The sequence below is a fragment of the Wyeomyia smithii genome, chromosome 3 (assembly GCF_029784165.1).
Source record: "Wyeomyia smithii strain HCP4-BCI-WySm-NY-G18 chromosome 3, ASM2978416v1, whole genome shotgun sequence".
Lineage (NCBI taxonomy): Eukaryota > Metazoa > Arthropoda > Insecta > Diptera > Culicidae > Wyeomyia > Wyeomyia smithii.
This window is the reverse complement of record NC_073696.1, coordinates 34933485-34954354: the sequence shown is the minus strand read 5'-3', so window position 1 is coordinate 34954354 and position 20870 is coordinate 34933485. Positions and strand designations below refer to the sequence as shown.

At 34.7% G+C, this 20870-nt stretch overlaps 1 protein-coding gene across 2 annotated transcripts in view; it reads left to right on the top strand.

The window, feature by feature from the left end:
• The window catches only part of LOC129731626 (neural-cadherin-like), an 895915-nt gene that overhangs the window by 267612 nt on the left and 607433 nt on the right, over nucleotides 1-20870 (top strand). Inside the window, exon 1 of one of the 2 annotated variants that reach the window (XM_055691760.1) lies at nucleotides 2515-2555. The exons of the other annotated variant lie outside the window; for it this stretch is intronic. The gene's annotated coding sequence lies outside the window, so the exon portion shown is untranslated. Of the gene's footprint in view, nucleotides 1-2514; nucleotides 2556-20870 lie in introns of those variants that run through there. 2 annotated transcript variants of the gene reach the window in all.

The window sequence follows — 20870 nt, the reverse complement described above, 5'->3', positions numbered from 1 at the left end:
AGACAGAAGTGGGGAATTATTTCACTAAAATAAATTCACAAGCTTTTTATATACGTCATCGTTAAGGAAGAACATTAAAAAGCGATCGTGACGTTGACGATCTTGAAAAATACAAATTTAGGATGTCACCCTCGCACGCCTACATTCGCTTCATACAACTCTTGGCGAAAATAAGCTATCGTTTAACTATGGCTAAATCATTGTGGTAAGTAGCGACAACCTAGTTTCTGAAGCACGAGAAATCGCCATTCGGAATGCGTTGAAAGCGAATTTGTGAACTTCTATATGATGGTGAGAATAACAGAATTTAGCTCACAGATTTGTCAATATATATGAATTAGTTCCAGAGATCACAAGCCTCAATGAAGAAATATTTTAGAGTTTCTACGTAATCCTAACGTCAATCAAAAATAAAACAGGAGCATACGAACATACGCTATGATGATGAGCATATTTTTTAAGCCTCTGTGAAATTGTTAGATCTCGTTTTTCTCACATTGTCGTAAAATTACATAGGTACACTTCTATCAATTGGACTGTCCAACGAAGAGGCACAGTAAGCACGAAACAAATTCAAATTCAAACAGTTTACGCCATAAGAAATCAGAAAACACATTGCATTTAGTGCTGGAGTAATGCACACCATGCTGAAAACACAACACAAACAGAACATAAAAATATACTGTTGAGTGTTGCAAACTTCTATGTAAACAGCTCTCATGAGTCATGAAACTATTCAAATACACCTTATTTATTATGATCTCACGTTTGGGTTTAGTGATATAGAAAAAACCGCAAAGTTAAAATTGGATTTATTTTAGATAAAAAAATATCCACCCTCCAGATTTTAGATATTATATACAGAAAAGTACGACCTTTCAAACCAAATCAATAGTTTTCGTTTGTGTTTGCTATTTAAGTAGATACAAACATTTGAAAAGGGCGTATTTTGAAAGCGAAAAACCTAATAACTTTTCTTGTAAATGAGATAGCGCTTTCCAGTATTCAAAAAAAATATGCACCTTGAAAAGACCTAAAAACTGTTAGAAGAACAAGTTTTAATAGAACCAAAAATAAAAAAGTTACATCGAAAAAACTAGATTTTCCAACGACACCCTAACTTGCTATATTAAATTCATCATACCGTGAAAACTATGCAAGATAAAGACAAACTTTTTTTCGGCAAAGTTGTTTAGAATCAATGGATCTACAACTCCTCTGAACCAAAAAGAACCGTATCTTTATCAGCAAAAAAGTTAGTTTTGCTATTTTTGATAAAAATGGAGCCACCCTAATTTTCATTTTCTATAAAGAAGCGCCCTTTTTAACACAAAATATCTTTCAGATATGCTATTAACCTAACAACAGCTGTTTTTGCACAAAAAATTAAATACAGCTAAATCGACGATCTGGACTATTGTGCAATGGTTGTTATTATACTGTTCTAAGTATGATAACAACCATTGCACAATAGTCCAGATCGTCGTTTGTAAGTTAGCATTTAAGTTAGTTTTAAGTTTATTTCCCCTTTTGTGACAAGTAGGTTTAAATCCCTACGAATGATAAGTCCTAACTTCGAAAGCAAACAAATCCTAACAATTAAAATTACAAATTACTAACAGTGTTGAGAAGTCACCATTTGTGATTGGACACACATACTCATTATTCAGTAATATTTATCATTAATACTTAAGCTACTAACAAATCCCCCTTTTTAAAAAAAAAATCCTGTTCTATATGCTATCTTATTTTGTTAGAAAGCTGCCTTTCGTAACAAAGTTTGATATGGGTTCGATACTAGTAGAATCATTTTTGTTATAATTTCTCTTATTTTAACACCTAACGGGATCAAATTGAAAACAAATCCTGAAAAATGGTACTATTTTAAATAATTTTTGTCATTGATTAATCAAACAAAACTTGTACTCGGAAAAACCTTTTTTATGGTCACAACTGTTAATCTTCTATTAGTGTGTTGTCGAAATTTTATCTAGATCAGATTGTCTGAATGCGCATGATTGTCAGTTTCATGACGTCTATGAATTTTATGTTGTTTATTATTGTTTTTTACTGTGTTAAACTTTTCTTTTTAACTGTATGGTTGTTCGTTGCTATGTGGCATATTTCCAGAATCGGTAGTGCTGTTGTGTCTCTGTGTTGGTCGAGTATTTCAACATTGTTTAGATCAAATGTGTGTTGGGTTCTAAAACAGTGGTGCAAGAGTGCTGTCTTTTCACTTAGTGTTGCAAATTGTGGATCTTCTATGTCGGTGCCTGTGTCAACAAGTTTCTGCAGTGCATTCAAGTTCGATCTGTGTCCGCTAATTCGTGTTTTAACTTGTTTGTAGTCATGCCAATAAATTGTGAACTGCAGTCGTTGCATGAAATACTATAAATAACATTGGTGTGGTCGTCTTTTGCTATTTTATCTTTTGTTTGTGTATAATATTGTTTGGCAATGTTTGTCTTTCGTGTGGCTAACTTAACTGTTATGTAATCGTTTTTCAGGAACTTACTGATCTTATCGGTGAGATACGGAATGTATGCTATTGACCGGTAAGTGTATTCCAGGTGTTCACTCGGCGATTGGTTGGAACTATGTTGCTCGGAACTCCTACAGTTTCTCTGGTTGATCAGGCGATGTCGCAGTGTTTAAGGGTAGTCGTTAAGCTTCAAATGTTGGTCCATTATGTTGACTTTTGCAAACTCCGATAGGCCGGTGGACAACCTGTTCACTCTTCTAATAAAATTGATGGCCATATTTATTTTTTGGTGAGGTGGATGCGCCGAAAAATAGTTTAGAAAACGGCCACTTGCAATCGGTTTTTGGTACCATTCCGTCGATATATGTTGATCATCGTGTCTGACAAGTAGCATGTCGAGGAATGGGAACCGGTTGTTTTCCTCTGTTTCACAGGTGAACTGGATGTTAGGGTTGTAGCTATTAAAAGTCTTGAGCACGTAGTCAAGCTGATCGTACAGAATTATATCAAATTCTGTTATCATACACTTGAATTTTCAAAAGTGTCTTTTTTTAAGTATATTTATAACAAAATTTGTTATTCAATCAACAAAATATTGTACATTCTAACTAGTTTTGATCTTTTTCTGCAAAAAAACCCTACAAAACTTGCTATAATTTATAATAATCAGTAAGAAATTTTGATAGGAATTTTGATATTTTAACTATTAACGAGACCAGGCTTAGAACACAAGTTGATACAAAAAGTGCGTAACAAAATATCAAGATTTGTTATAATCCTGATACTTTTAACTGATCGGGATGCGATTCGGCAGATTCGAATCTGTACACTAATAGCGAAGAATTTCTTTAAGGAGAAGTTGGTAAGATCGTTCTGTATTAAAGACACCAATTACACTGTGCTACAGCGATTAAGAACTTCTGAAGTGACCTAGTGTTGGTTGTAGGTCTTGTTGAGTGTAACATTCGCTTATACTAGAAATTTTCCAAACACCCCCAAAATCTGAAGTTATAGTCAAAATACGATTTTTTGGAACCCAGCGCATATAATTTTTTTTTAGCTCAGTCATATATCAACCGATTTTCAATATTAAAGCAGTTTAAGAAAGAGGACAAATAGAGCTTTCAAAATATTTACAGGTTTGTTCTAATACCAATAAAACATGTTGAGTTATTTGAGCTTAAATCTAATTTTTTAGACTTTTTCACGCAATTTTTAAATTTAATTGTCAATTTCCCGTCTATTTCTATGAGAAACATACCACACATATACATACTATAGTTTTGAAAGTTTATTCAATTCCAAATGAATTGAAAGTAGTTTTGTAAAAATCGATTGATATTTGGCTAAGTTATATATTTTTTGTGAAAACCAGAATTTTTGGCTTCTATTGCGCAATTATTTCACGGAGCTACAAATGATGAAAAAATGCAAGAACATTTGATGTGACTTAGTGTGGGTTGTAGCTTTAGTCAAATCTTACTTGTACGTTTACTTGAAGTTTTGACGTGAGACTACGTCTTTGTTTACTATACTGGGATGCATTCTGTAAAATTGAAAATAAAACTCGCATACGCTGCGTCAGATTTCAAACGTTAATAAGTACATGATGGATAACAATAACCAATATGTTGTAGGATAGATAAAATGTATAACAATTTTGCAATATGATGGTTTTCACCGTAATTTCATTGATAAGCGGCAAAATTGATGAAAAGATTCAATGACAAATTTACGTGAATAATGAACCAATTACATGCGAGCATTCCTAGCACAGACGACGTGAATGGACACCATCCGTTCCCTGTGATATTCTCTGTATCAATATCGAAATTAAAAATTGACAGAGTCTCCCCGCCCCGAAAGGTCAATTTATTCTTGCTTCCATGAGCTTATTAGACCAATATGATGTCTCGAAGGTTAAAGTTTTCCGAAAGTTTGAAACAATCCCCATTTTTGAACAATTTCCAAACCTGCTGTCAGAACGTAATAAAAACTGATGTCTTGAAAGAAAACATGCTGGCAACACTATCTGTGAAGCAAAAAGCAGCAGGTCTCTCGTCGTCTATGATTGCCGCGGTTCTCTTCTATTCGTAAATTTCAGCGGTACACTTACATTCGTACTGCAGCGCGCGGTACTATTCATATTGCAGTGGTACACTTCTGTTCGTACATTTCTATTCGTGTGCAATCGAGGAAAAACTGCAATGCTGCTGCTTATGGTGATTAACAGTTAATCTCATAAATGTGATTACCAAAAATTACTCAACAAGAATAGTACATTTTTGCAACGGTTACAAGTTTTGTGTATTATATTTTATATTCGATATTTGCTAAATAATCGAATAGTATCGAATAGTATCGAAAGATTGAATTCCCAAATATACAAATTTATAGAAGAGTAAGAGCCGGTGAATGCTCGTGAATTTTTGATCCATTTACTATGCTTCATTCCGAATTTTTGGTGAATGCTCGTGAATTTTTGATCCATTTACTATGCTTCATTCCGAATTTTTTCTTACATTTCAAAATTGTTTGATGATATTTTATTATTTTAACCTTTTCCAAAATAAACGTTTATCATCTGTCTTCGTAATACAGCGAATGTAATTGTAGGCAAATGAAAAAAAATTGTCTAGCAAATAACAAAAAAGGAATTGTTGATGGCTACGATTTTTAGTTGAAACTTGTTGATAATTTTGTTTAACATATCTTCTTATGTTTGCCAATTAATGAACTTTCGTAAGGGCTCCCATATTATTTTGAAAGTTAGATCCATATTATAATTTTAATTTAATCAGAGTTAAATAAGACAAAACCATTTATTATGATAACGTAAGTATTATTGGATTTGGTTTTTGAGTATATAGAGTTAATTCTGACTTTGACGCATTACGAAAAATTCTTGGTGCTTTTTCAGCAAGAACGATAAGCTTGTGCTTTGTCAAATACATGTTGTTTGCATAAAAAATCCTACAAGCATAATATCGCCAAATATAAACGATATTTCTTCGAGTGTTGTTGAATATATTTCTAAGGTTGAAAATAAAAGTACGTAAGTCACCGAGCAAACTTATTGATTCTGTTTGCGGACTCTGCATATTTTGAAACAAAAAATCCCTTAATTACAGTGTTTAGTCCCACGTCACCATTTCATACAACCCTAGGGCTGTATACCTTGTAGTATTTGTTCGAGAGGGGTGTATACTAAAATAAAAAAAAATAACTTTTTTGGTGAACTTGGAAACTTCCTTCCGACACATTTTAGAACTAGCTATTTTGAGCAAGTTTGTAGAGAATTGGAAATTTCTATCTCTTAACCTAACAAAATTATAAGGTATTAAAGTAAAACACCCTTCTAAAATGTGTTTTTGCGTGATGACGCTTTTATCTTAATTTTGTCATTGTTCAAGTGTTCTACAAACTTTAAACTAAGATTTATTGTCACACTTTTTTAGAAGAAAGAGTATCGTTATCAGTTCATTTATATTTTACCATCCAAATAAAGTACTCTTAAAACTGAGAAACTCTCTAGAAGACATCGAAACGCTAAAACCATGCGTTTTGTCACGAACACCAATATCCTACTATTTTTGATTCGTCCCACTGTGCAGTGGTGCATTCTGTAGCACGCATTTCTAGCTGAAAATTTTGGAACCGGTTCTTTTCAGAACTATAAATGTTTGAAGATAAGAGTTAAGGTGCCGCCACACGGACGCTAATTCCCTTAGTTTCTAAGTCTTAGTTGATTGTAAAAAGCATTTTTTCATCACTGAATAGGGTAAGGGACCCATAATTCGCCTTGACCCCATAATTCGCCCACCCACTAATCAACGAATTGTTTACGGGGTTTGTCATTGAATTAGGCCAAATAATAATTATTTTCAATCTCAGCTGTTTCTTTTTTATGTTTAAACACGGTTCTAAGAGTTGCCACTATATTGCGAACAATGAAAAAAAAAAAATAGTTGGGCGAATTTTGGGTACTCAAATAAAGTGGGCGAATTATGGGGTTGTTACCCTAGTAGGCTATAAACTATTCGGGCATGACGGAGTAGTTCAGGGTCTCTATGTTATAGCTTTTGACAGTAAAATCCCGCTTTATGATGAAAAAAATGCTATTTACAATCAACTATGACTTAGAAACTAAGGGAATTAGCGTCCGTGTGGCGGCACCTTTATGAGAATTTTAACAACTGCTACTAGTGTGAAATGTTCAGCTATTTCTCAATAATCATTTTTACAATAATGAGCAGGACACCAAAGATAAACGGTAGTGTTACCCATGAGCCATTTATCGCAGCAATATATAACCCTCATTTGAAGAATTTTCACTGCTTAATTGAGTGATTTTCCGGTTCAATTGTTCCTTTGTGCCCACTCGAACACCGTTATCGGTTAAATATTATTAACGCAAATTAGTAAATCTAAAGCAGGTATTAGACGAAGCAAATATTTGCTATTTTCGGTACGGATTTTATTTTGTGCAAATAAAATTCGTGACAAAAATAGCAAATGTTTGCTTCGTCTAATACCTGCTCAAGAACCAGAGTAATCTTCGCATCGGGAAAGAACAAGCTTTTTATTGGTGCAAATGAAAATTGCTCAGTAATATCGAAGGTGTTTTGTTTCGTTTCTCTTTCTCTAAACTGCGTGGCCACGCCTCCAATGCAAAAATCTATGCTCAACTCGATACAAAAGACTGCGTGTGAAAAATTCAACTTCATTCTTTTCCTTAAGGGGTAATATTCACCTTTTTTTTTCTTTTCACTTTTTTATTGGCTTAAATCATATTAAAACTATCCTAGAATAAAAATCTACATCGCCCAAGTACTGAGCTAATCTCAAAATTCGTTTAAATTTTACCGAACAACTTTTATGCTACAAATAACATTTTTCGTTTATTTTGGCGCTGCTCGTTTTTTTTAATTTCGAGGCTTTGTAAACTAGTAGAAGTTACCTATGATCGATATCGTGTTTCAAGTTCGAAGTATAAAGGTCGCTGCATCAAGTTTCGAACGTTAAAGCGTCTCTACAGCGCGTGTTTACTCAAAACTCAAAGCCGTTTTCGTTGTGTACGTTATTTGTTTGAGTTTTTCTATACTTTTTAACTGTGAGTTATATTCAAAAGAACTTAAATATGAGTGACAAGTTTGAGTTTTGCGTGGGGTCGGACGCCAATCGCGTCAAAGTAGCTGAGCATCGCGAAAATTTTTTGTTTTGGTTATAGGTATATAGGGGTTTAGGGACCGAGAAAGGTGACTAAGATAGTTTGAGACCCTTCCCTCTTCTGTAAGGAAGGGGTCCCATGCAACTGAAACACAAATTCATGCACATCTCGAAAACTAACCAAGTGAATGAAACCAAATTTGACATGTGAATGTTTTTAGGAGCAACAAATATGTCCATGTTGATTCGACACCCTTCCCTCTTCTAGAAGGAAGGGGTCCCATACAAATGAAACACAAATTTCTGCACATATCGAAAACTAACCAAGCAAATAAAACCAAATTTGACATGTGAATGTTTTTAGAAGTAACAAATATATCCATGTTGATTAGACACCCTTCCCTCTTCTGGAAGGAAGGGGTCCCATACAAATGAAACACAAATTTCTGGACATCTCGAAAATTACCAAGCAAATGATACCAAATTTGGCATGTGGATGTTTTTAGAAGCAACTAATGTGTCCATGTTGATTCGACACCCTTCCCTCTTCTGGAAAGGAGGGGTCCCAGACAAATGTAACACAGATTTCTGCTTATCTCGAGAACTAACCAACTAAATGGAACCAAATTTGGCAGGTGATTGTTTTTAGGGGCAACAAATATATCCATAATGGTTTGACACCCCTCTCTCTTCTATGAGGGAGGGGTCCCATACAAATGAAACTCAAATTACCCACAGCTCGAGAACCAATCAAGCGAATATAATTAAATTTGGCAGGTGAATGTTTTTAGGTGTAACAAACATGTCCATAATGTTCCGACACCCTTCCTTCTTCTGGCATGTCTCCAAATACCATTTCGATATCTAAGATGGCGACTTCTCGTTTCTGAAAAATAGCGGCAAATGACCAAATACCACCCAACATGTGTATTTCCGGTATTGTTATGATGCACTGAAGCCACAAATCGACCTCAGACAACATTTCGAATTGTAAGATGGCGACTTCCGGTGTCTGGAAAACAGCCGGAAATGACCAAATACCACACAATATGAGTGTTTCATCAAACAGATTGACGCTCAGAGGCCCGAAATTGTCTCCAAATGCCATTTTTAAATCCAAGATGGCGACTTACGATTCCTGAAAAATAGCCCAAAGGACCAAATACCACCCAATATGAGTATCACCGAAACCAGAATGATGCAAGGAGCTATAAATTGACTTTAGACAACAGTTTAAATTGTGAAATGGCAACTTCTGGGAAACAGCCGAAAATAACCGAATACTACTACATATGGAAATGATGTAGAGAAGCATTGACCCTGGACCCCTTTTTGAATTAGAAGATGACCACTTTCAGTTTCTGGAAAACAACGAAAATAACTGAAATGCACCCAATAAATATCCGGAATAGAGGTCATGTACAAAATCCAAAAGTCGAGGATGTTGTCATTCCGATAAAACCAATCATTTTTAAACGATATAATCCAATCGCAAGGAATCAATGAATTTGAAATGTTTAAAATTATTAAATTAAACACTAAAATAGGCGGGACGAAGTTTGCCGGGTCAGCTAGTACTTGTATAAACGATCGTTCAGATACCCGGCACACTTCTAAACTAATAAAATAATATGATTTTTTTTATTTCAGTAGATCTGCTGCGTCGCTATCGTAAACACCGCAAACCTCTGCAGAAAAAAAAACGTTTCGGGGAAACGGCCATTACTCCCCAAATAATTGGTATTTCTTATGAACAAACGTGCTTTGTTGTTGTTGAGTAGCTGCACTCCCAGGAAATTATTACTTTTATGCAATAAAAAAGGTGCTACACGCTTAGAAAAAAATCCCAACTTTGCTCATTTTTCTCAAGCAAAAAGGTATACAACCCTTTAAGCTCTTGCGTATCGATTTCATCTGCATTATCAAGAATTTTTAATCGGAGCTGATGATCCCATTGATTCAAAAACTTGTTTAATTTGAATCGTATCAATTTTCAGCATCAATATGCCGTTGATGCAGTTTGAAACCTATCCGTCAGTCTGGGTATTTGTGTAAGTACACAACTTATAAAAACTTATTGATACTTTTTTTTCGAAAACGAACGTTCTGATTGTCAGGCCATCAATCCTACAAACAGATTATTGCTATTAGTAGTGCTGTTAAGAATTTTTATGAGCCACATGATAGAAATCATATCAACAGAAGGTAATTCATCATATAACTCGACCGGAAGCACTGGATGTAAATTAACGGTAATATTCTGTTTGCCATCCGCATGCTCCACGCCATACACGTAACAAGAACCACGCTTAGTATAATCTTAGTGGGTTTTTTGATGAAGATAAACAAATGTTTCGTCACCATTAAACACGCAATTTGGGTTGGACATAATACGTTTTATTCTTCGCGATTCATCCACGTGGGAACCGGCTTGAAACATTTCCTAACATCAACCTCAGTGTAACTCGAGCGCTTACTTTTGTAGCTAAATCTGGGTTACGGAGAAATAGTAGCCGATAACGGGCCATGAAAAACGTAAACCTTTTTTTTTTGCCCAACAGAGGATTTACGAACATTTTACATGGGTTAAGATTCACCTGGACGATTATTTTTAAATGAAGTATGACGAGGGTTAGCAGACAGAAGTACTTCAATTTTTTCATAACAAAGAACGGTGATGTTGCATGCCAATGAGTCAAGTTAAAATCTTCTCTTAACTTCCTCCAAAAATAGTGTACAGTTCTAGTCTAGGACAATGTTTTGTGGTTTAATGCCACTTATCACTGAAACGACCTTTGAATATTATTCGTTTTGCCTGCCACGTATACCGTAGACGTTCCAAGGGCTATCTCTTGCAGACATTATTTAATTGTTTGGAATTCAACCTTAGGAGCCCTTCTCATATGCTACATGACAATGCATACGCAAACGAAAAAAAAAAAACATTTTCCAAACACACTTTCACTAGCTAAATTTTTTTAAAGAGGTGCTACCTTCTAGCGCCTTTTTTTACGGTATACACAAAGCCGAAAATTGAACTTTTGCCTGCCGGTGAAATAATAATCTCTATTTTATAAAATTCAGAGTGAACCGGTTGTGCCTTCAGTACAAGCGATTGGGGGTAGGTGAAGAAAGTTTATCGCAAACGAGAAGAGAAAGTTTTCTCCCGCCACAGGTACAACCGGAGGAACATTGTTGCGGTTGGAAACACACATGCCCTCGCGAACCGTGGCCCACAGAGACACACATACACGTCTTTAAACGCCCAGTCTCTCTAGCCTCCGGGAGAGCTTATTTGCTTTAATGTCATCACACAATTATGTCTTCATTTTGCAGCTCCGTGTGTTCTCAACCGCGGCCTAGTTCACTTCTCGGTGGAAAACCTCGCACAGTGTAAGAATGTAAGAATCCTCTTGCCGGCGCTTTTCGTGTTGACTTTCCGCACATCGTTTGGCACTTAGACCAATTTCGGTATAATGCTGTCATCGCTCTGATCCCTGTGAAGGTAGTGCCGTGTAGGTCGCGCTAAAATGAAAGTGGAAACAGCCCCGAGGCTTGTACGGTGAGATGTTCAAGCAGCCACGTAAGTTGTTTCGAAACCGAAAAGTGGGGAAAAATTTTAGGGAAATGATTTTCGCTTCAGGTGACGCTTTGCTGCTTTAAGAAGATAGCAGTGGGAAAACCTGAAAGAGTTTGAACTTTTTCTGCCGTAAGCCATGATAGATTGGATAGTCGAGCAATTATTAAATTTAGCTTTAACTTTACAAATTTGAAATATGTAACGCCACTTTGTATTTGCCTGCTCTGTGAAAAAGGATAAATTCACCGGCAATCAAATGTATCACTAACTGCATGCAATTGGCAATATCAATTGTACACGATTGAAGTTTGACAGCCTTTTGATATCCTATCGGTCAGCGGGGTATGCGTCATATTATTTACAAGTGTAATTTATTTTCGGTAATTTATCAAGTTACACCAGGATAACGACAAACCACCGCAAATAAAAACTCGTCGATTACTACTTAACAATCCACAACCCACACAAACACTCACACACACAGGCTCGCACAGATACCAGTACTCGAAGTACTGCCCCACAGTGTTAATTCCATCCTGCGGGCGGATGTCGGAAAATTATTTATGTAAATTATACTCGCGGGAAACTCGCTCCGATGGGAGCTTTATTATTAATTAAATACATTTTTAAGCTGACCCGAATTGGCTTCGGCACGCACTGGTAGTTAAGCATCCGAGGGGTAATCGGACGGATTGCGGGGACCTACTAGTGTGCGCTTTATTTAGCAATCAACAACAATATGGAGAAGGGTGCATGTGAATAAAAATGTTTACCATGCCGGGCAACCTTATAATTGAGTCTGGAATTAATGAAATATTTATTATAGCCAGAAAAACTTTCGGTATTGTTTTCTTTTTTGCGGTTGATGAGTGAAAAATTCGAATTACTTCAATTGTTTGCATTTTTAATGACAGAAACTCTGTTTTAAATTGTGACTGCATAAGAAACACTTTCGAATTGTTTTTTTTTTCTTGGAAATCAAGTACAATTCTCAATACAGGAAATTGACGACACTGTCACACTTCATGGACAATTTCCGAAAGGAACACAGAACTGCCCACTGCCAAATCCCCTGCTGAGTGGATTAATGTGACAAGCCGGACATAATTGCCTTACCGATGGCAAGTAAAGCGATACCGTTTGTTCCTGTCGGAAGATATCCCACAGTACAGTTACACCAGGCATCATATTTTCTTCCTTTCAACACTTGTCGTACACATTTCTCACAGCGCCATAGCAGTTAGAAACGTTTACGGTGGATTTGTTTTAATGAAAACAAGTACGCGCTGGTTGACCTGTCTCGGCTTGGTTACGGTTAATTGAACCCACAGCACCGGCAAAATGGTGGGAACTAATGGGCCCCGAGAATGTCCGAACCAAAACCAAAGCTTGCTTATTTGTTAAAATTTGCGGCGCGGGATAAGCATTGATTGTGACTGAATGTTCGAATTATTTCACCACAAAATCCCGGGAGCTGATTCGGATGAAAATGTTAACCGGAAAGGTTGTGCACTAATTACATCCCATGACGCGATTTGGTGCAGTGAGGTTACTCCGGGTAAAGCTACTGAACACAGTTGGTGGTTAGAAGCACCATGCATTTGTTTGCATTTTTTCTGGACAATCGAACAAATTGCATTTAAACGATACTCAAAAACAACTTTTCTCTTGCCGTTTAAAAAGTTTTAATTGGGAATAATTTTGAAATAAATGAAGTGAGATCATGTATAGATTTTCACGACAGCGTCTTGATCGCAAGGGTGCGAGTTATTGTTTCTTTTCGCACATTTGCAGACAGATCACTATGAGAGGTGAATTGCGAATATCTCCTAAACTATTTATATAACAACAGTATTGGCGATATATCTCTTGTTGTGAGCACACACCTCAAGATGTGGTTCTCAACGTACACAACTCGTACATAACGATAACGTACATCAAACGAACAAACCAGATCAAATTGTAGTCATTTGGCTGATGATCGTGATTTTTATCAAAGTAACAGAACATCATCATCATCATCATCATCGTCATCAACATCTCACCAAACCCATCTCATCGAACTCATCTCATTAAACTCAACTCACTAAACTCATCTCATCAAACTCATCTCAACAAACTTATCACATCAAACTCATATAATCAACCTTTTCTCATCAATATAATTTGGGAATCGACCGTAATATTGATATCGGGGAATTTCGGCTAAGCGGTCTTTTAATTTGGAACAATTATTTGATTCTGTCCAACGTTTCAACACCGGTTGGTGTCTTCATCAGGGAAAAAATGATAAGGGCGAGGAACCTTATCATTTTTTCCCTGATGAGGATATCAACCGGTGTTGAAACGTTGGACAGAATCAAATAATTGTTCCAAATTAAAAGACCGCTTAGCCGAAATCCCCGGATACCTTTTCACATCAATCTTATTCCAACAAACTCATCTCATCTACCTCATCTGATCAAACTCATCTTATAAAAACTCATCTCATTGAACTCATCTTATTAAACTCATCTCATCAAACTCATCTCATCAAACTCATCTCATTAAACTCATTTCATCAAACTCATCTTATCGAACCCATATTATCAACCTTTTCTCATCGACTTCATTGCAACAAACGTATCTCATCAATTTCATCTCATCTAACTCATCTCGTCAAACTCATCTCATTAAACTCATTTCATCAAACTCATCAAACTTTTCTCATCGACTTTATTGCAACAAACTCATCTCATCAATTTCATCTCATCTAACTCATCTCGTCAAACTCATCTCATCAAACTCGTCTCATTAAACTCAACTCATCGAACTCATTTCATCAAACTTTTGTCAAACCACGCTCGACGCCTGGGTTCGAATCCAACCGCCGACATAGGTGTCGTTGGTTGTGAGGTGGCGTGATCCACTCACAACCAACCCAACTGGTCTCGATTCAATCCTAGCCGACACCGGGAGATTTTCTGAGGCTAAAAATCTCTGGGATCACGCCTTCCATCGCATGAGGAAGTAAAGCCGTTGGCGCCGGTCCATTAATAAATGGGTCGTGAGTTCGGGTTCTGGGTGTGGAATCGCCTCCCTGGGCGTCGGTGATTGGCCACAACAGTGGCGGAACTAGACCGACGGAAAATAAGCGAGAATAATAAAAAAAAAACTTTTGTCATCAAACTCAACTAATCAAATTCATCTCATCAAACTCATCTCATCAAACTCAACTCACTAAGCTCATCTCATCAAACTCATCTCATCGAACTTATAAAACTCATCTTATCAAATTCACCTCATCATACTCATCTCATCAACCTCTTCTTATCAACCTTATTTCAACAAACTCATCTCATCAAACTCATCTCATTAAACTCATGTCGTCATACTCATCTCATCCAACTGATCTTATCAAACTCATCTCATCAAACTTATCCCATTAAACTCATCTCGTCATGCTCATTTCATCAAACCCATCCTATAAAACTCATCTCATTATTCCCATTTAATCAAACTCATTAAACAAATAATCGCAAACGTCATCAAAAACAATTATATAAAAATCATCAGGAAAAACCTCACGTAGTCATCAAAACAATCAAAAGGATACAGATAGAAAAACCATAAAAAACATAACACCAAATGCATATATCATAAAAAAATCTAAACATCAAGACATGATTAAAATAATCAAATGAAAATTATAAAAATATCATAAAAATATCACTGGAAAACCATGGAAAATCGTCACGGATCATTAAAAAATCATCAAGGAATATAAATGTAAATATCATGAAAAAATTATCGGGAACATCATCGAAAGATTCATCTAAATAATAACAAAATATCATAAAAAAATCATCAAACAAATAATGATTAAATCATCAACAAAAACATCAAACAAATCATCGAAAACATGACAAAATATAATCGAAAATATATCACCAGATAATATGATGAAAAATATCACCAAAAAATTATTAAAAAATTGTTTTCATAATCGTTTAAAAAATCATGATACACAACGTCAAAAATACCATCAAAAAATCTTCAAACAAATTACCAAAACAATCATCAAAATTAGAATAAAAACTTCAAAAGACTTCAAAACATCAAAAAATTACATCAGAAAAATCATCAGCACAATGCTCAGCGAGTTATCAATCAAACAATCGAGAAAATCATTAAAACGAACTTTAATTATTTTCAAAACAATCATAAAAAATTTCCAAAAAATTAGAAAAAACATCGAAAAAATTATTTAAAAAATTTACGAAAATTATCAAACTTTCTTCAAAAATTCGCAAAAACGGTACAAAGTATGTTAAAGAAATACCATCATAAAAACTTTCATAAGAAATCATCAAAAATGAAATTGTCAGAAAATCATAAAAAAAATCTTAAAACAAAGTTATCAAAAATATTACCAAAAAATATCATCAATCGTCAAAATATACCATCAAAATATGATCAAAAAATCGCCAAGAAGTCATAAAGAAGTGTCATAAAAAATTACCAATAAAAATCTTATAAACAATTTTTCCAGAAAAAAAACCCAAAAATTGACAAAAAGTCATTGAACAATCATCAAAAAGCAACATCAAAATTATCAAAAATAAAGCTGGACAAATAACATCAAAACATATTGGCAAAAATAATGAAAAAATCAGAAATAACACCGAAAAATCATCAAAAAAAATTTCATGAAAAATCTGTACCTACAAAAATGCAGTCCGGTCTGTCTGTCGGTCTCATACATATAGGCTCGAAAACTACCGAACCGATCGACGTGAAAATTTGTATGTAGGGCCGAGGAAGGTTCCTATGATGGATGGCCTCTTCTGGAAGGGAGGGATCCCATACAAACGAAGCACAAATTTCTGCACATCTCGAAAACTAACCAAGAAAATGGAACCAAATTTGGCAAGTGGATGTTTTTAGGAGTAACGAATAAGCCTATATTGGTTCTATACCCCTCCCTCTCCTGAAAGGGAGGGGTTCCATACAAATGAAACACAAATTTTTGCACATCTCGAGAACTAACCATGTAAATAGAACCAAATTTGGTAGTTGGATGTTTTTAAAGGTAACAAATATACCCATAATGGTTCGATACCCCTCCCTATTCTACAAGGGAGGGGTCCCATACAAATGAAACTCAAATTTCGCACAGCTCGAGAACCAATCAAGCAAATATTACCAAAATTTGCAAGTGAATGGTTTTAGGTGTAACAAACATGTCCATAATGTTTCGACACCGTTTTTTCTTCTGGCATGTCTCCAAATTCCATTTCGAAACCTAAGATGGCGACTTCCGGTTTTCTGAAAAACTGAAACAGAACGAGAAAACGGCAAATGACCAAATACCACCAAACATGGGTATTTCCGGAATTGTTGTGATGCACTTAAGCCACAAATCGACCTCAGACAACATTTCGAATTGTAAGATGGCGACTTCCGGTGTCTGGAAAACAGCCGAAATTGACCAAATACCACTCAATATGAGCGTTTCTTTAACCAGATTGACGCACGGAGGCCAGAAATTGTCTCCAAATGTCATTTTGAAATCCAAGATGGCGACTTCCGGTTTTCGAAAAACAACGACAAATGGCCAAATAACACCCAATATGTGTATCACCGGATCCAGAATGACGCAAGGGGCTAAAAATTGACTCCAGACACCAGTTTGAATTGTAAGATGGCAACTTCTGGAAAACAGCCGAAAATAACCGAATACTACTACATATGGATATTTCCGTAATCGAAATGATGTAGAAAAGCCAAGCATTGACCCTGGACACCATTTTGAATTCGAAGATGACCACTTTCAGTTTCTGGAAAACTACGAAAATAACTGAAATGCCTTCAATATATTTCCGGAATAGAGGTGATGCATAAAAGCCAAAAGTCGAGGGTGTTGTCATTCCGATAAAACCAATCATTTCAAACGTTATAAACAAATCGCAAGGAATCAATTAATTTGAAATGTTTAAAATTATTAAATTAAAAACTAAAATAGGCAGGACGAAGTTTGCCGGGTCAGCTAGTATCATATAAGAAGAATCAACTTATAATTATAAAAAATGTTATAAAAAATATATCGAAATGTCTTCTGTTAATGTCGTCCAAAAGAACCTTAGAAAATCTTCGAAAAATTCTCAAAAAGTAATCAAGTAAATCATCAAAAAAAAAAAAAAAAGCAGAGACAAATCGCGCGAAATGACCGACAGTCGAATATCGACCATTTTTTATTTGAATGAAACTTTGCACACGTATTTGGCTTAGCAAACTGAGCGTTTTTCACAGGTGGAGAGATTTTTTACACCCATGAGTTACATTCTAAAAGGGCGTATGGCTTTTGGCACAGGTTTTATTCGAAGCATTGTAGCCCAGAAACCGTTGGTTGTATAGAAAAACTGTCTGAGAATGAGTTGCAGGGAATTAAAAATGCACCATAAAAAATATACACTGTACAAAAAAAATTTTTTGACCAAAAAATATTAAAAATAAACATTAAATTTCAATTAAAAAATAAGTTGTTTTTTTTTTAAATTTTTTTTAAGAAACTTGACGTTAATACGCAACTTTTTAAAAAAAGTCCAGGATGGAGAAATGAAAAATATTTTTTTTTGTGGTAGATAAATTTTTTTTATAAAAATTCTAATTTAAACATTTTTCGAAATATTTGTATTCTGATGATTTTAAAAGATGCAGAAAGTCATTTTAAATCGAAAAGCTCTTGGTAGTAAACATTTTAAAGGCATCGGTTTTCGAGTTATTTTAAATTTAAGCTCGAAAAATTATTAATATTTCGGAAAATACACGTTTTTCTAAATTTGTCCATGGTTCTCCAGCAAAAACCTTACGTTCATTGGAATGCTTGATCAAAAATATACAATTCATTCTTTGACAACAAAACGATTGGATAAATAACTCCAGCGCTAAACCTTAGCTTCCCTACACGTTCCCCCTTGCCGAATGTGTTATAAAAAAATATATTTGTCGTGCAACACTACCTACTTGTTTACTAATAATAACTGTTTGTAAAGTGCGCAACCAATAACTACTGGGTCACCTATAATATCTGTTTTCGTATATAAATACGATTGCACTACTCCAGATGTGTTAGTAACAGTTTGCATTTTGTGAAGATGAATAAAGTGAAAATGTAATACACCAAGCCCAAATGCTGTAAACCCTTTCCTGATCATCGGTGCTCATCAAGCTTACGCCAATTTTTAAAAAAAAAACGTTATTGCAAAATTGAAAATATTGAACAGTCAAGCTCATTTTAATACGTCTTTATCAATTTGTGATTCGTGTAGTTATTGGAATAATAGTCAAGCCACCATTCATCCCTTCGTTGTTTACTATTCAGAATCTGGAACACTTAAGAATATCAGCTGCATCATAATATCGGAAGTACTCCGTCATGATACTGTTGCGGTTCAAGTGTTCATTGCCAAATTAATGAGTTTTTTGAAAACAATAATAGAGTTGAAAAAAGCGATATTAATGTCTGATGGAGCTGCCTCACAATATAAAAATAGAAAAAACTTTGCAAGTTCAAAACAAAATATAACGTCGATGCAGAGTGGCATTTTTTTGCGACTTCTCATGGTAAAGGCTCATACGGTGCAATTGGTGGCATATTAAAACGAATGGCAGGAAATGCAAGTTTAGCTAAAGAACACGAACATCCCATTACAAGCGCAAAAGAATTGTATGATTGGGCTAATTAGAAAAGTAATGAAAATTCATCAAAAATGTCATTTATTTGGGTTTCGTATGAAGAATATGAACAAGGAGTAACAGAATGGAGCAATATTTTCAAAAAATCTATAATAGTAGCTGCCACACAAATTCTTTTGTTTCGATTTCAGAAAATAAGATACAAACGAAGCTGTTTTCAAAAGATGACGAATCATTTACTTTTGATGTATATAAAATATAAAGTGAAACTAGTTCTGTAAAGTATCTATGTCATGAAAAATTATGTTCCGAAGATAATAAAACTCGAAAATAATTTTTTGATTCTTATATATATTTATATTAGTCAGAACATCTAACTTTTTTCTTGAGAACCGTTCGCCCAATCGTTTTGTTGTCAAAGAATGAATTGTATATTTTTGATCAAGCATTCCAATAAACGTATGGTTTTTGCTGGAGAACCATGGACAAATTAAGAAAAACGTGTGTTTTCCCAAGTAATTATAATTTTTCGAGCTTAAATTAGAAATAACTCGAAAACCAATGCCTTTAGAATGTTTATTACCAAGAGCTTTTTGATTCAAAATGACACTCTGCATCTTTTAAAATCATCAGAATACAAATATTTTGAAAAATGTTTGAATTAGAATTTTCATAAAAAAATTAATCATTTCTCCAAATTTAAAAATATTAATATTAAAAATATTTTTGATTTCTCCATCCTGGACTTTTTTTTAGAAGTTGCGTATTAACGTCCATTTAAAAAAAAAATTAAAACAAAAATTCAACTCTTTTTTTTTAAATTGAAATTTAATGTTTATTTTTAATTTATTTTGGCCAAAAAAATTTTTTTTTGTACAGTGTATACTTTTTATATGGTGCATTTTTAATTCCCTACAACTCATTCTCAGACAGTTTTTCTATACAACCAACGGTTTCTGGGCTACAATGCTTCGAATAAAACCTGTGCCAAAAGCCATACGCCCTTTTAGAATGTAACTCATGGGTGTAAAAAATCTCTCCACCTGTGAAAAATGCTCAGTTTGCTAAGCCAAACGTGTGCAAAGTTTCATTCAAATCAAAAATGGTCGATTAAATTTTCGCGTATTTCCAGGCGATTTGAAATGATTTTGCTCAGCAATGAAATTATCATAAAAAATACTAAAATTTATATCATAAAAAATTCACCATAAAATATCATCAAATAATATCATCAGAAGATATAATCATAAATATCATCAAAAATCTTTCAGTTCGTCTCGAGGAACGATGCTGGCCTAACAAGCCGGTCGTTTTAGGTTCGAGTTTCGACTCGGGACAGATTGTAAGTGTTAGTAGGATCGTAGTGATAGCCACGCAATTGTCCTTTACATTAAACGGTTGACTGCGAATGCTGTGTACAATAAACAGAAGGTCAAGTTTTAAATCAGAATGTAGCACCAATCTTTAAATAACTACAAAAATAAAATCAAATAAAATAATCTTAACAAATTATCATAAAACTTATTGAAAAAATCATGCAATAAAGCATAAAAAAATTATCGAAATTTTGTTTTGAACAAAATCACAAAAACATTATAAAAAAACTACAAAATCATCGAAATATCATAAAAAAATCCTCAAAAAGTTTAATAGGTTGTATAAAATACACGAACGCAAGTTTACCTGTGCGCCGATTATATTATCGGCGGCGGCAGGGTAGGAAAATTTTTTACCTCGGCGGCGATCGGCGTGCCGGTGTGACACCGTTTGTATTTATCAGTGGCGGCGGCGGCGGCGTGTGCCGGCGTGACACTAATTACCACTTCTAAAATATTGTGTATAATGTGTACACTCTTATGTTCGTTTTTTTTTATTTCAACATAAATAAATGAAAATATGTTCATCCGGATTGACAGGATGTCAAAAAAGAAATAAGAATGGCTATGAATCAGGTAGACAACC